General features: G+C 41.0%; 1 protein-coding gene across 2 annotated transcripts in view; it reads right to left on the bottom strand.

The window, feature by feature from the left end:
• LOC100745484 (protein-tyrosine sulfotransferase) overlaps nt 1-12,479 on the bottom strand; it is a 184,398-nt gene that overhangs the window by 137,131 nt on the left and 34,788 nt on the right. For both annotated transcript variants that reach the window (XM_024364867.2, XM_012380859.3), the window contains exon 2: nt 804-883. The gene's annotated coding sequence lies outside the window, so the exon portion shown is untranslated. The remainder of the gene's footprint in view (nt 1-803; nt 884-12,479) is intronic.

Genomic DNA, 12,479 nt, shown 5'->3' with positions numbered 1-12,479 from the left:
CATCAACGAACTGCACTGTACACGCACGTATACACGTACGTCACTTTTCGTGGCAGTTTGCGGAACGCGTTAAAAACTACCCCTTTCTACCTCTCGACCAGGCAAAAAAAAAAACTTCAATTTGTTTCCTTTTTCTCTCTTGATTCCTCTATCCCTTTTTCATTTTGTTTTCCATGTCATCCTTCGCGAGGAAATGTTGATTCGCGGTGCTCGTGTAATATCACATGTACATATCCAATTTTAACGAATACACACCGAAAACACGTATTTGCTTCAACGACCCACCCTCCTCCCTCTCTCTCTATCTTGTCTCATTTTGGCTAAAATAAAAATCCTGAATTCTACGAACTGCTACTCTCTCCTACGAGAGTCGCTTGAAACTAAAGTCACACGGAAAAGTAGAAATATACGGCACGTTTAAGTCCTGTTCGCGGAAACGTCACAACTAAAGCTTTCTTCAGCAATAAAGATACGTATCTTATAAAAACACCTGGAGATCTATGCCAAACGACGAACAACTCGTGCGAGTCGCTAACAAATAGACCGCGGATTTTTATACATTTTTGGATAATTTGAAGGTCCAAGAATGCACAGCGCGTGTACACAATATGCAGATATATAAAATATTCAAACTATAGCGTTCGTTAAAACACGTAATAAGTAAAACAACTATGTATATATGTAGACACCATTTGTTCAATCATACGCGGAAGAATATAAATTTGCATAAACGTCCGCAGACTACGAATAACCGATACGACGACTGTAACCAATCGTTTAAAAAGAAAACGTGTAACACTCACGTTTCGTGGACGCCAGTACAAACACGATCCTCGCCTCGGACAGAGCAGCTGCCACCTTTTCTCCGTGTCGAGATTTCCCTCTGCAAGAATAGATAGAAAATCGTTGAATAAAGCTATCCGTATGGTATTCTTCGATGGATCATTGCGCGTCGTTCCATTTCTACGGATCACGAGGACGCCTCGTAGCACGATCCGACAGAGATATACAGCAATAACGAGACGAATATCGAGACGGAATCGCACGGACCTGCCACACGAACGCGGCAGTGAATTTCCGGATTATTATTCGATCCGCGCCCGGTTGATGGTCTACGATGATATAATCGTGTCGCCGACAACGTTTCTACCTTCGATCGTGCTACGATTCAGCCTCGCGTTATGCGGAACGACGGCAATCGAGTCGACTCGAAAACGAGAACGTCGCCTGCAACGAGTCAGCATTCCCGCATCTGCGAGACGAACAATTAACCGATAACGTATTTCGATCGATGTTCATTGTCTCGCTAGGAAGAATCAAACCGGGAAACAGATAGCGAGATGCAATGTACGTTTACGTTTGTTATACGAAGATAGGCCTGGCGGTACTTGCAAATGCTCTTCTCCACGAGAACTTTGTTATTACGTAGCGAATAATATTTTCTTACAATTTTGTACGAGAAAGTTGTTTCGTTTGAAATAATAGAATTCAACCTGTGTTCGGATGAACGTAGTTCCACGCTATATGTAGATATTGTGAACAACGTATTATAGATATTTTCTCATAAAATATCCAATTATTCCCGTGTTATTCTGATAAACACCATTTTCCTTCTTTAATTAGAGTAATTACAAGCCTCATTTGCATTTTGCGATACTACAACATGCAGAACCAAGGGTTCAAAAATATTTGACTGATCTCGGTAAACGACGCGGGATAACGGGCAACGAGCAGGTAAACGTAAAATTCTGCCTCGACTCTCGACTGGTCAATTAGAATGATCTTCTCTGCCATGGTCACGTAAACAGGGACGACCGACGAGTCAAAATACGAAATGCCTGGCAAAAATCTCCCGCAGAATTCTACCAAGACAATAGACAATAACCCCGGTGGTTTGGTCGTTTTCTCGTTTTATTCGTCCCTCTGTATTCCCAGCCACAAGCTGGACGAGATCCGCGTGCTACGACGATTCTTCCTTTTTCATTTTCAGCATTGCTTGAACGTACCAAGCCAGACAGATTTCTCGTACAAACCAGGTAACCAGAAAAATGTCATAGCATTATACCATTGCGTATCTTCAACCTGTTTACAGAGTTAGATTCCTTTGTTTGCCAAACAGCAGCTTACATTTTCCCTTCGCGTGTTATTACTGGAGATGAGACGTTTGAACAACGAGATGTTTCATATACACCAAAATCGTTTAACTTTCTTTGCGCAAACTCTTATCTTTTACGTAGGATAGATGGAATACAGCACTTTACAATTGCACGTCTAACTGTCGAATCAGGATATCAAAGTTTTACTTTTCGTAGAATTCGATTACTCGTAAGTGGATCTCAGATTTCTCTGCGTTCGTTCGAGCACACTTTATAAGGTAAATCGATAAGATGAAATGTAATGTTACGATTAAAGATGGAAAAATGCATCAAATTATAAAATGTAAAAATACATAGAGTGCATTAAAAGATATTCGGAGTACAGAATTCGCACGAATATCGCAAGTACTGTAAAGAATGAGATTCGGAAGCATTTAAGGAATTTAAGTTCACAAACTGGTGGTTTCGAGTAATTTGGCAAATGGATTTTCATCGCGCTCTTCGGATGTGCACACTATGGTCCGTTTTAGCATCTTCACCGATGTGTCGCGATGCTTTTATCTACTTTGCATTCAAAGGAACGGGGCTTGTGCAACACTTCGTTAATCTTCCACAGGCGATATCAATTTTGGTTTTGAATTCCTATGCCATCATTGCAATTCATTCTTATCAACGATATTAAACATAACATCGGTTCTACCTTATCACTCTTTCCGAGTACCGAGTGATTTTCTTCCTTGCAATATTCACGAGCTATTCGGAACTTTACAAAAAGATTCCAGTCGTATGTATATATGTGTAGTATCTAAATAGTCTAGAGTAAGGACAAGAAAGGATGTTCTGTTTGAAGTGAAATTTAATTTTATTTTAACAAGCAATACCCAATGCAAAAACTGACTACAATATCTTCGTACGTTCTATTCTAACACTCGGCTCACAACTTCTGTCTTCCCAGGTCAAAAAAATGCTGACCCTCAACCCTCGCACCCTTCTACCACTCCCTTTACTCATTTAGCTTTGACGTCACCAAGGCATACACTCTTACACACTCTCTCTCTTTCTCTCTTTCCCAGCGCTCTTACGATTCTTAGTTTATACCTTAAATTTACAACTTATACCATCCCGAGAAAACTGGAACTGGAATATACGATAGACTAAGCGTATACCCCCTTTTATTTGATATTACATATGTATGTATGTATATCGTATGTACAATTACATATATTGGTTGCTAAAAATTTCCATCCAAAGTGTAATTTCACTATATCGTTGAGATAAATAATTTCTGAAAGAACTCGGCATCTACCGTATAAAATACACTGTTGTAAAAGTTTTTGCAGGAATTTTATTAACATATAAAATCCACAAATACAGAGCTACACTCTGATCAACAACTTCTGACAACTTCTGACACTAATCGATTGAATTGAAAACTACAAAGAATTTAGGCAGAATCTTAACACGAAATTCAGCTTTAATAAACAAATTTTCGCGTATTTCGCTCATATCTATGGAGAACGAGTATAAGTTAGCGTAGGTGCGCGAGAGTGGCCCTCGTCGCACTCGCGGAGATAAAGCTCGCGAAAAGTGGTGTTTATCCCAGCGCAACGAGACAAGCGTAATTCAGGTAGGTCGGTGACGCGAGCTTCTAGCCGACTCGTAGAAGCTTCACAGAGATATTTTAGTACCAGGGTAATTTAATTTTCAGCCTTAGCACCGTTAAATCTCGTTCGTTTCGGTACAAGAGAGGGTCGACGGGAAATCGATAGCCGTGTAACGCGGGCCTCGCCGAAATAATTGATACGAACGAGGAAAATCCATTTCTGGTGTCACTTGGAAATTAAACATCAACGTGGATTACGACGAGGACAGGCCGACTGAGTTTCAAAGTCAAAAATTCCGTCGTTGTTCCCATTTAAATGGAGCCAGCAAGAAGAAGCAAATGGCTGAGTAAGAGCAAATTCTCTGCGCCCGACGTGTCTCGGTTGGTCAAAAGTTTCGAACAGCGACGTTTGCCTCTTTGCAACGAGATCTTCCTCCATCGACCAGACTTCGAGAAGTCTTTATCCGAGGTTCGATGGGATTCGATTCATCTTACCCTCGTCGATATGAATACTGAGAATTTCCAAGTTTCGGTAAATGGCGGAGAACTGCGCAAATATTCTGCCAACCCTGCTGTTCGCTACTCTCTAGTCGTGCATTTCACACAATTAACACAACGTCGATTCCTCGAAACATCTGCGAAGAATTTCGTACGATTCGACGAACGTCGTTTAAATTATATACCACTCGGGATTGCTACTGCTTACCTCCGACCGAACAATTCATCGGAGTTCTCGACAAAGTCGAACAATTTCGCTAAAATGAAGGGGGTAACACGCGAATACACGGAGCGAAAGCTGGCAACTCTTCGGTTCAACGTTAACAAGTTTATCGGAGAACGCGTAAGGTGGCCGGAGCTAATTAATTAGGAGGAACAATTTTCCACGGATATAAAGAGAGGACGAAGGTTTGCGCGTGCGCGCGATCGCATTGGTAGCGACGTCAGCCGGTTTCGAAGCCAACAGACTTACGTGTACACACGTGCCTGCCACAGGTCGATAAATTATTCAGCAGCAGGACGAACCGCCGACAGGCGTCGTGGGCTAATTAACCTCGTTATCGCGTGTGCACGTTAGACCAGACCCTCCGCCAATCGAACGTGTTCTGTACCTCGATCTTCCGGTTCGAGGACCTTAAGGAATCTCGGTCTTATCAACCTGTTCGTTGAAACAATGGCTATAGTCGATACGAAGATTGACATTGTCGTGACTTTAATCGAACACTTCGTTCCTTTCCTTTTATGATCAACCTAATGCCTTGCCATATAACATCGAGTTGCATTTGCAATTTGTAGTTACGACTCGCATAAAGATTGCATTCATACTAAAGTTTAGTTAAGGGCCTAATCTCAGTTTCAATTTCTAAGATAAGAGAGATTATTAAGTATAAGGCCTGGCCATCAAACTCGTCCAACTGCCACGCTATATGACAAACTATTCTAAAACACGCGCACGATCATGTAATATGTAACGATCAATTAATTACTACACTGTGTTAGAGACGCAAATCCGTCACAGAATTCCCTCGTAAACGGTAGATCGTTCTGCCATAGACAGACATATCGATCTACGTTGCCGAAAATGTGTGAGGCCTGTCCATAACATTTGCTCATTATCGAGCAGTATTTTACGATTTAAAGACAAAGATATTGAAGACGTTTGGTAAAATAATGAAAATATAAAGTACAAGCTCTTGCGAGGCGAGATATACAAATTATTGTTGTTAAGTATACAGGGTGGTTGGTAACTGGTGGTACAAGCGGAAAGGGGGTGATTCTACGCGAAAAAAGAAGTCGAAAATATAGAATAAAAATTTTTCGTTTGAGGCTTTGTTTTCGAGAAAATCGACTTTGAATTTCCGCTCGGTACGCGTGCGGTACGTTATAATGGATCTCACTGTAGGTCGTTGTCTCGATGGAAAAATTAAAAAAAAAAATTAAAAAATAAATTTTTATTCTATATTTCCGACTTCTTTTTTCGCGTAGAATCACCCCCTTTCCGCTTGTACCACCAGTTACCAACCACCCTGTATAAGAGCCCGGTAATCACTAAACCTTGCTAGTATATGGAATTCGTTCAGAACTCACAATTTTATTAGAAGGATAAATCGTGTTAAAAATTTTGAAAGATTCTATTTAGTTCCGTGACCACGAACTACGCGTACGATACTTCGATATTGCGTCGTCTGTTACTGTTACAATAAGCAACGAAACCGTCAAGCAACCAATGCAAGAATAATAAAGCGAAATGTTAGTTAAGATATTAATTAAACGTGTGATTTCTGCGCGACATGGAAAAATGCCGATTTGGAAGGAGATTCGTTGGCAGCGTGAAAACGCATCGAAGCGGAACGCTAATTAAATTCGTTACCAAATTTACACGCGCCTCCGTTGACGCGACGTGACCGCTCGGCCAAGTTCGACGACCCGACAGAACCGGAAGCGGCTGAATATTTCGACGGTAAGTGAACTAATTGTCGCCGATTCGTGGGGGATACAGAAACGAGGGACAGCCGAATTGCGGAATGCCGGTGGAGCAGGCGCCCAACGATAATAGGATTCGCAGGTGACGACGTTAATAGAAGGATTTCGAGTAGAACTTCCCCGTGGACTAATTAACCTTGTTATTTCGACCATGGTGACAGAAGGTCGCTGCCGGTGATGTAACATTCGCTGCGCTAGATGTCAACCTAATGGAAAGACAGCATCGTTTACAAGCTCGACTTGAATAATCGACGTTCATCGGGCTCGATGACTCTCCACCATCGGAGGAATCCACGCGATCGTTCGCGTTAACGATGTTCGCTGTTTATCATCGCAACGGTTCATCGACCATTTATTTCTTCTCCGTAAAGACCGATTAATCATCGATACCTCTGTTGCGAGACGAACTTGCTCGTTTCGTGGATTTCTCACGCGAAAGTGAAATTATAACGTTCGGATGAAACTGTAACGGTTAATTGAGTTGTGAAGTTTGAGAAGTAAAATGGTTGAACTTCAAGTTGTTCCCGGTACAAGATGTAGACATATTACGTCTTCATACACCCTAACTGTATAGTTACGTATATCCAACTATGTTTGTACAAAAATATTTGTATTATTTATGTAAATATGAATAAGAATTGCGTAAAATGCACGAATAACCATTTAATTATTTGATCGCTATTAAATGAACAATTAATTAGAAATATTTCTGTAGGGTTTCAAACACGATAAATAATTAACTGTACAATTAATACTTTGATATTTTGATTATATAGCTTTAATTTCCCAAGATATGTTCTTCAGATTTATAAGAAGTATCTTTAAGAGGTATTGATATGTTTGAATCAATTATTACGTTTAATCGAATAATTCTATTATTCGTATAAGAATTGATAGATAAATGTCTTCTGGCAGATTAGCTCAACTATAGAACATGCGACCCACAGGTGGCCCAGCATACGTGTGGTTTCACTGACCATCCACTAAGGTCACAGAACTGCAAACTTGTTAATTTAGATTTGTATTCTTGGACCACGTTCCCACACAGACTAACGTCTCGATTTTGACAAGAACCTTGCTTCATACATATTACGATACTAAAGGAAACACCGTATTTCGCGAAGCCGAAGCAATACCGCAGGTGCAACGGGGTTAAATAAATACCATTATTTCTGTGAATTTCCAAGGAAAAATTTCCATGACGTAGCAAAAGCCATGGACAACCGAGAGAAAGGAAACAGAACGAAGCGATGGTGAAAAAACGAGGATTTGACGAATTCGCTGGGAACGTCGAACTGGAACGCCAATACTACGAGTCTCGCGTTTAAACAGCGCACGTTCTGTCCTGCTATAACCATGGAAAGAGAAACAGTGGCAGAGAGCCGGGGATTTTCGAAGCAGCAACGGTCCAATTCTTTGAAGAGAATTCGAGCTGGGAGCACACGTTCTTGCCGGTCACCATCCTGAAATAACCTCGAACGTTGTTACAGCGGTCAGCCGTTTTGAATGCCTTCGCAACCACTCGAGCGTTTCTCGTTAAAACGACAGAGACACATCTCCGCTCTCGTCTTTACACTTTCGAGAATTCCACGCGAATATCAGATGGACGAGACAGGTAACCTCATCTGGTTACGCTCGAACGAAAACTCGGGACATGGTATTCGTCGAAAAACCAACCAAATTTTCTGATGGATCCCCAGGATTCTGTTAACAACCTTTAGGTAGATGCATTTCAGGATGAACGAACCTCCCGGTGATATATTCGATGGCTTTTACTAGAAATTACGACGTTTTCGTCTTCTTTTTTCTTCTTTTTTTATGTTAGCGAGATTGGAGATGTTTGAAACGTTGAAACAGAAGATACACGAGCAGAGCATGTACACGGTGCCTGGTAACTAACTGGTAGATGGTACAACAGTTAATTCGATAAAATGTCATGAGCAAAAACGTGTCAAATCGAAATTTACTGTTAGTAGATATATATCAGCCTGATTTTGAAAATGGTTTTTCTCAAAATCGAAGCTTCATACGCAAAAACTTTATTTTTCATCTATTTTTTTTTTTCACGCGGAGTCACTCTTCCCTCGGTTGTACCAGCAGTTACTGGACACTCTGTACAGAACGTGGATGTAAACATAGAAGAGAAGAGTGAGAATTTTCGTGAGCAAATGAAACAACGAGGAACAAGCTTCGTAAATTCACGTTTTGCCGGCGGAACTGGAAGAACTCCTGGGAGATCACCGCGTGGTGTTCCTCGCTTTTGAAAATCAGAAACGCGCATACAGATAAAGCGAAATTTACGCAGTACCGTGTCGGATCGCGTGCGGAACAGAACGTCCAGGGGGCGGTAAATCAAGTGAGAAATATTCTTGTCGGAGCTTTCGGATTCGTGATAGAAAATAGACAACGGAGAAGATAAATTACGTCCGCGGATCCAGCGTATCGAAATCGGCCCGGAATTAAGATAATGGTACGCATACGAAGATATACAAGGTATTGTAAAAATTAAAGATCTTGAAGTGTTTCTAAAAAGAGTAGTACAAAACTTTTAACAAGTATCGCTCTTGGAGTCGATTCTACCGATGTTGTATTAAAATTTCATTTTGCTATAACGTAAAACGATATTTCGATCGAATCTCTGGTGGGCAGACAGGATGAAAATGCCCTTCGTATTCAAAAAAAATTTTTTTGGTAGGACCACTTCTGTGTTTTTAACGAAATGAAATGAGTTGATCTTAGATCCTACATTGTATTCCTCTTGGCAAAAACTATAGGCTCGCAAAGTCTTCGGTATATTTTTCCTAACATCCTGCATATATTATACATATTACAGGTACGCGTGTACACAGCAGAAATTAAACGCGAATGAATAAACATAGGTTAATCAGAAGTTATTACGAATTAATTAAACGAAAACCAACGAATCAGTCGCAGAGTGAATCTGACGAATTAACGCGATACCAGTGCGGCGAAATGAAAATTAACGCGGGTAATCTTATATGAATACGAGTAAACTCGTCCAACGGCAGCTAATCGCGAGAATACGCGCGGGTAAACTGCAAACTATGTTTGATTAATGCGACTGAATGAAAATGAACGTACGATTACTCGCACGAAATACGAACGACAGACTATCCACGAAGCCCTTGATCGATGCACGGAAGTCGACAAAATCCGGCAAATCGATCGCTGACGATTTGTCGGTTGAAGCGGAATATTTGTGCGAGCAGAGATATTTCGAAAATCTGAAATTCGCAAACAGCGCGGAAAACTGGCAGATTGCGAAGAGGATCGGCTTGGTTCGGCCAGGGAACAATGGAGGGGAATGTTGTTTTACACAATGTACAAACGTACGTATTCGCGTACTGACGGGTGAAGCTCGTGGAGCGAGCGATAGGCCAGCAGAGAGTGTAGTGGAGAGCTTATGAAATGACGCGACAATCGCATCGAGCGATTGGTGTCTGACAGCGGATCCCAGATTAAGGTTCGCGTCGTGATACTAGCGTCGAACGTCGAACTACCGACAAGCTTCGAGTAATTAGAGGATAACTGTGATCGTATCGCAATCAACGCCTGGCTGGAAATTCGGTTAATCGACTAGTTATGTTAGTTAACACGGAGATGTTAGTTATCTTTGATAGTTAGTTATCTTTGTTAGTTATCTAGATGTTAGAATCTTTCAATCGATCACGCCAGGAATTCTTATTTTCTAAAGTGTCTTGCAACGATTTTATCAACGAATAACACCTGTTCGTTTCGTTGATCTAACAATGTCTCCAGGATCATCAGAATAACCAATTTTATCTACAAAAGCTATCTATCCATTCGTCGTTTATGTTCATCGTGACGTTCGATCACATTAAAAGAATCCTACCATCTACGGTGGGTCACTTAATACAAAAATCTTTTATGTATTATATATCGTGTGTATTATATGAAATATCTTGAAATTTCATTATCGCTGTTATGAGACTCGATCGTCATAATTATATTGGTAAAGCTTAAAACAAGCCTGATCACAGAGCTAAAGAAAATTTCAACACGAGCCACTATATATAAATTAATGTCAAGCTGAATCTAACGAAATTTCACGGGATCTTCCATAGGTATTCGTATCTTGTACAGTACAGATCAGTTACATCGGTACATAATTATCTTCCAGGGACTGGTTGCAAGTACGAAGATATATCGTCGTTTGGAAGCTCGCTCGATCCATTACCACCGTTCGCTAATTCGTGTTTTATGTACCGTTCCGGCGTTCCCGGTCATTAGGCCGGCACCAGTAGAATGCAAGCGACGCAGATCTGGTGGCATTGCCTCTGCCCTGTTATCGAGGTATCTCCCACAATAACCAGGGTATCGCTGTCCTCGAATCTGGCGTGCACGTAAAGCCTTAAACCAGCCTGTGTAGACGCCGCGTTCCCGCCCTTTGACTACGTGAAAGGAATTTCCTTCGTGGCATGGCTGGTTACCGATGGAATGCGCAGAATGTCAGAGTAAACTTTCCTTGGCCGACGGGAAGTCGTCGTCGTAATAAATAAGGATGCCATAGACGTCAAAACGTACGCGAAGAACGACGTTCCGCTACTTTTCTTCCAATGGTTTGTAACATCACGATTTGAAAATTCTTTGAGAGATTTGAAAATACGCAGATGCAATTGCTCGACGCCCGTATTTTTCACGGCTCGATCATTAAAAATATTAGGTCGTCCGAAAAGTTTCTTTCATTTTATAAGGAAACAATGGATGCACAACATTTTCCCTTTTGTATTATTTTATCGAATTACGTATGATCCATTTTGTTCTATCAAAATAAAGATTACAGAGATTAGTTTTCAAGAGTTCAGAGATTAGGTTTCAAGTTTGTATAAAAAAGCATCTTTGTAAAAGAGGTGTCTGTAAAAGAAAGACACTTTCCGGACGACCTAATATAATAGTAATTTCTGACAGTGACGATGTTGATACTTTGGCAAGTGTCATGCACTTGGACGAACTAATCTTCAAAAATCAACGAGTAAGATTTTTCACATCAGCTCGCGATGCAAATGAGCTAAAAAGAGCAAACTTTATCAACGGATAATATGTTTCCTTGGCAAATTCTTTTCTTCGTCGAAAGAAGAGGAAATCAGAAGGTTAGATCTCGGTTAGGAAATCGATAAAGAGGCTAATTGGAATCCCGGTGTCGACGGTATTACAGGATCTGGCTGTTAACGCGGCAAATTCCGTGAGTAAGCCACGCTTCCCATTTTGTTTCTTTTCCCGTTTCAGCTGCTTCATTTCTCTCGATATTCTATCTCTATATTTCTCTTTCCCCTTCAGAAACTCGTTCCGCTCTTACCTTTTCTTCTTTCTACGCTTTCTCTCGCCTCGTTTTCTTTTCCGTAAGCGTAGGAGCGTAATTCAATTTTGTCCGAGAGACGAATCGATATGTAGCGAACAGGGTGCGGAACGTTCATAGAAACGGTTGCCACTCAGCTGGTACAAGGAAAGTTTCTTTTTTTGCGGCTTACTCGGGGTTAATGCCGCCCTATGCTTGACCCGTAGTCACCCCTGGAAGTCTCGTTAGTTCGCGAGGGTAAGAACATTCGGATCGAAGGAAATGAATAGATGTTTGTTCAAGGTCGGTTAGGCACCCCGCATTTTCTTGGATCGATTATGGAAATGTTCCTACCGCCAGAATCCTTCGTTTCGTCTCGATAAATAAATACTCTGACGATGGTATTGTAAGCATTGCGATAGGCTCAAGTAAAACTTTTATGCATTTACGGGAAATTCGAAGGTGGATATAATATGTCCGAAGCATCGTAATCGCTTAAATATTTGGCGAGCAAAAATTTTCTATCTAAATTCCATTTTTCAACTATCTTCGTACAAGTAGAAGATCGCATAAATACTGCAACACTACAAAACTTACTACTTAGTACTGCAAATACTTGCAATATTAAGGAACAAAAATTTACAAACTGAACTCAATCCCATCGCTATTAATCATTAAACAAAATACGGGGTTGTAAAATCAACGACGCGTTCTAAGTACAGGGTTGCAAGGGGGTATGTAATCGTACACGCGAGTCTAAAGTGTCACCGCATTAATCAGTGCTGTCATTCGAAGGCCTAATGCACGTACAGAACTTTGTTACATTTCATGCTGGCACCTGAAGAAGCTATCGATCATTCACGCAATCCAACTTTTCGTAACGTGGAAGTTTAATGACGCGCAAAGTAAATAGATTCTCGGAGGCGGGTTACGCTTCCGGTTTCTCATATACGGACCATAAAGAGAGAGAGAGAGAGAGAGA

This window comes from Bombus impatiens, unplaced genomic scaffold (assembly GCF_000188095.3).
Source record: "Bombus impatiens unplaced genomic scaffold, BIMP_2.2 scf_0113, whole genome shotgun sequence".
Classification (NCBI taxonomy): Eukaryota; Metazoa; Arthropoda; class Insecta; order Hymenoptera; family Apidae; genus Bombus; species Bombus impatiens.
Note: the sequence above shows the minus strand (reverse complement) of the source record. Positions and strands in the feature narration are given on the sequence as shown.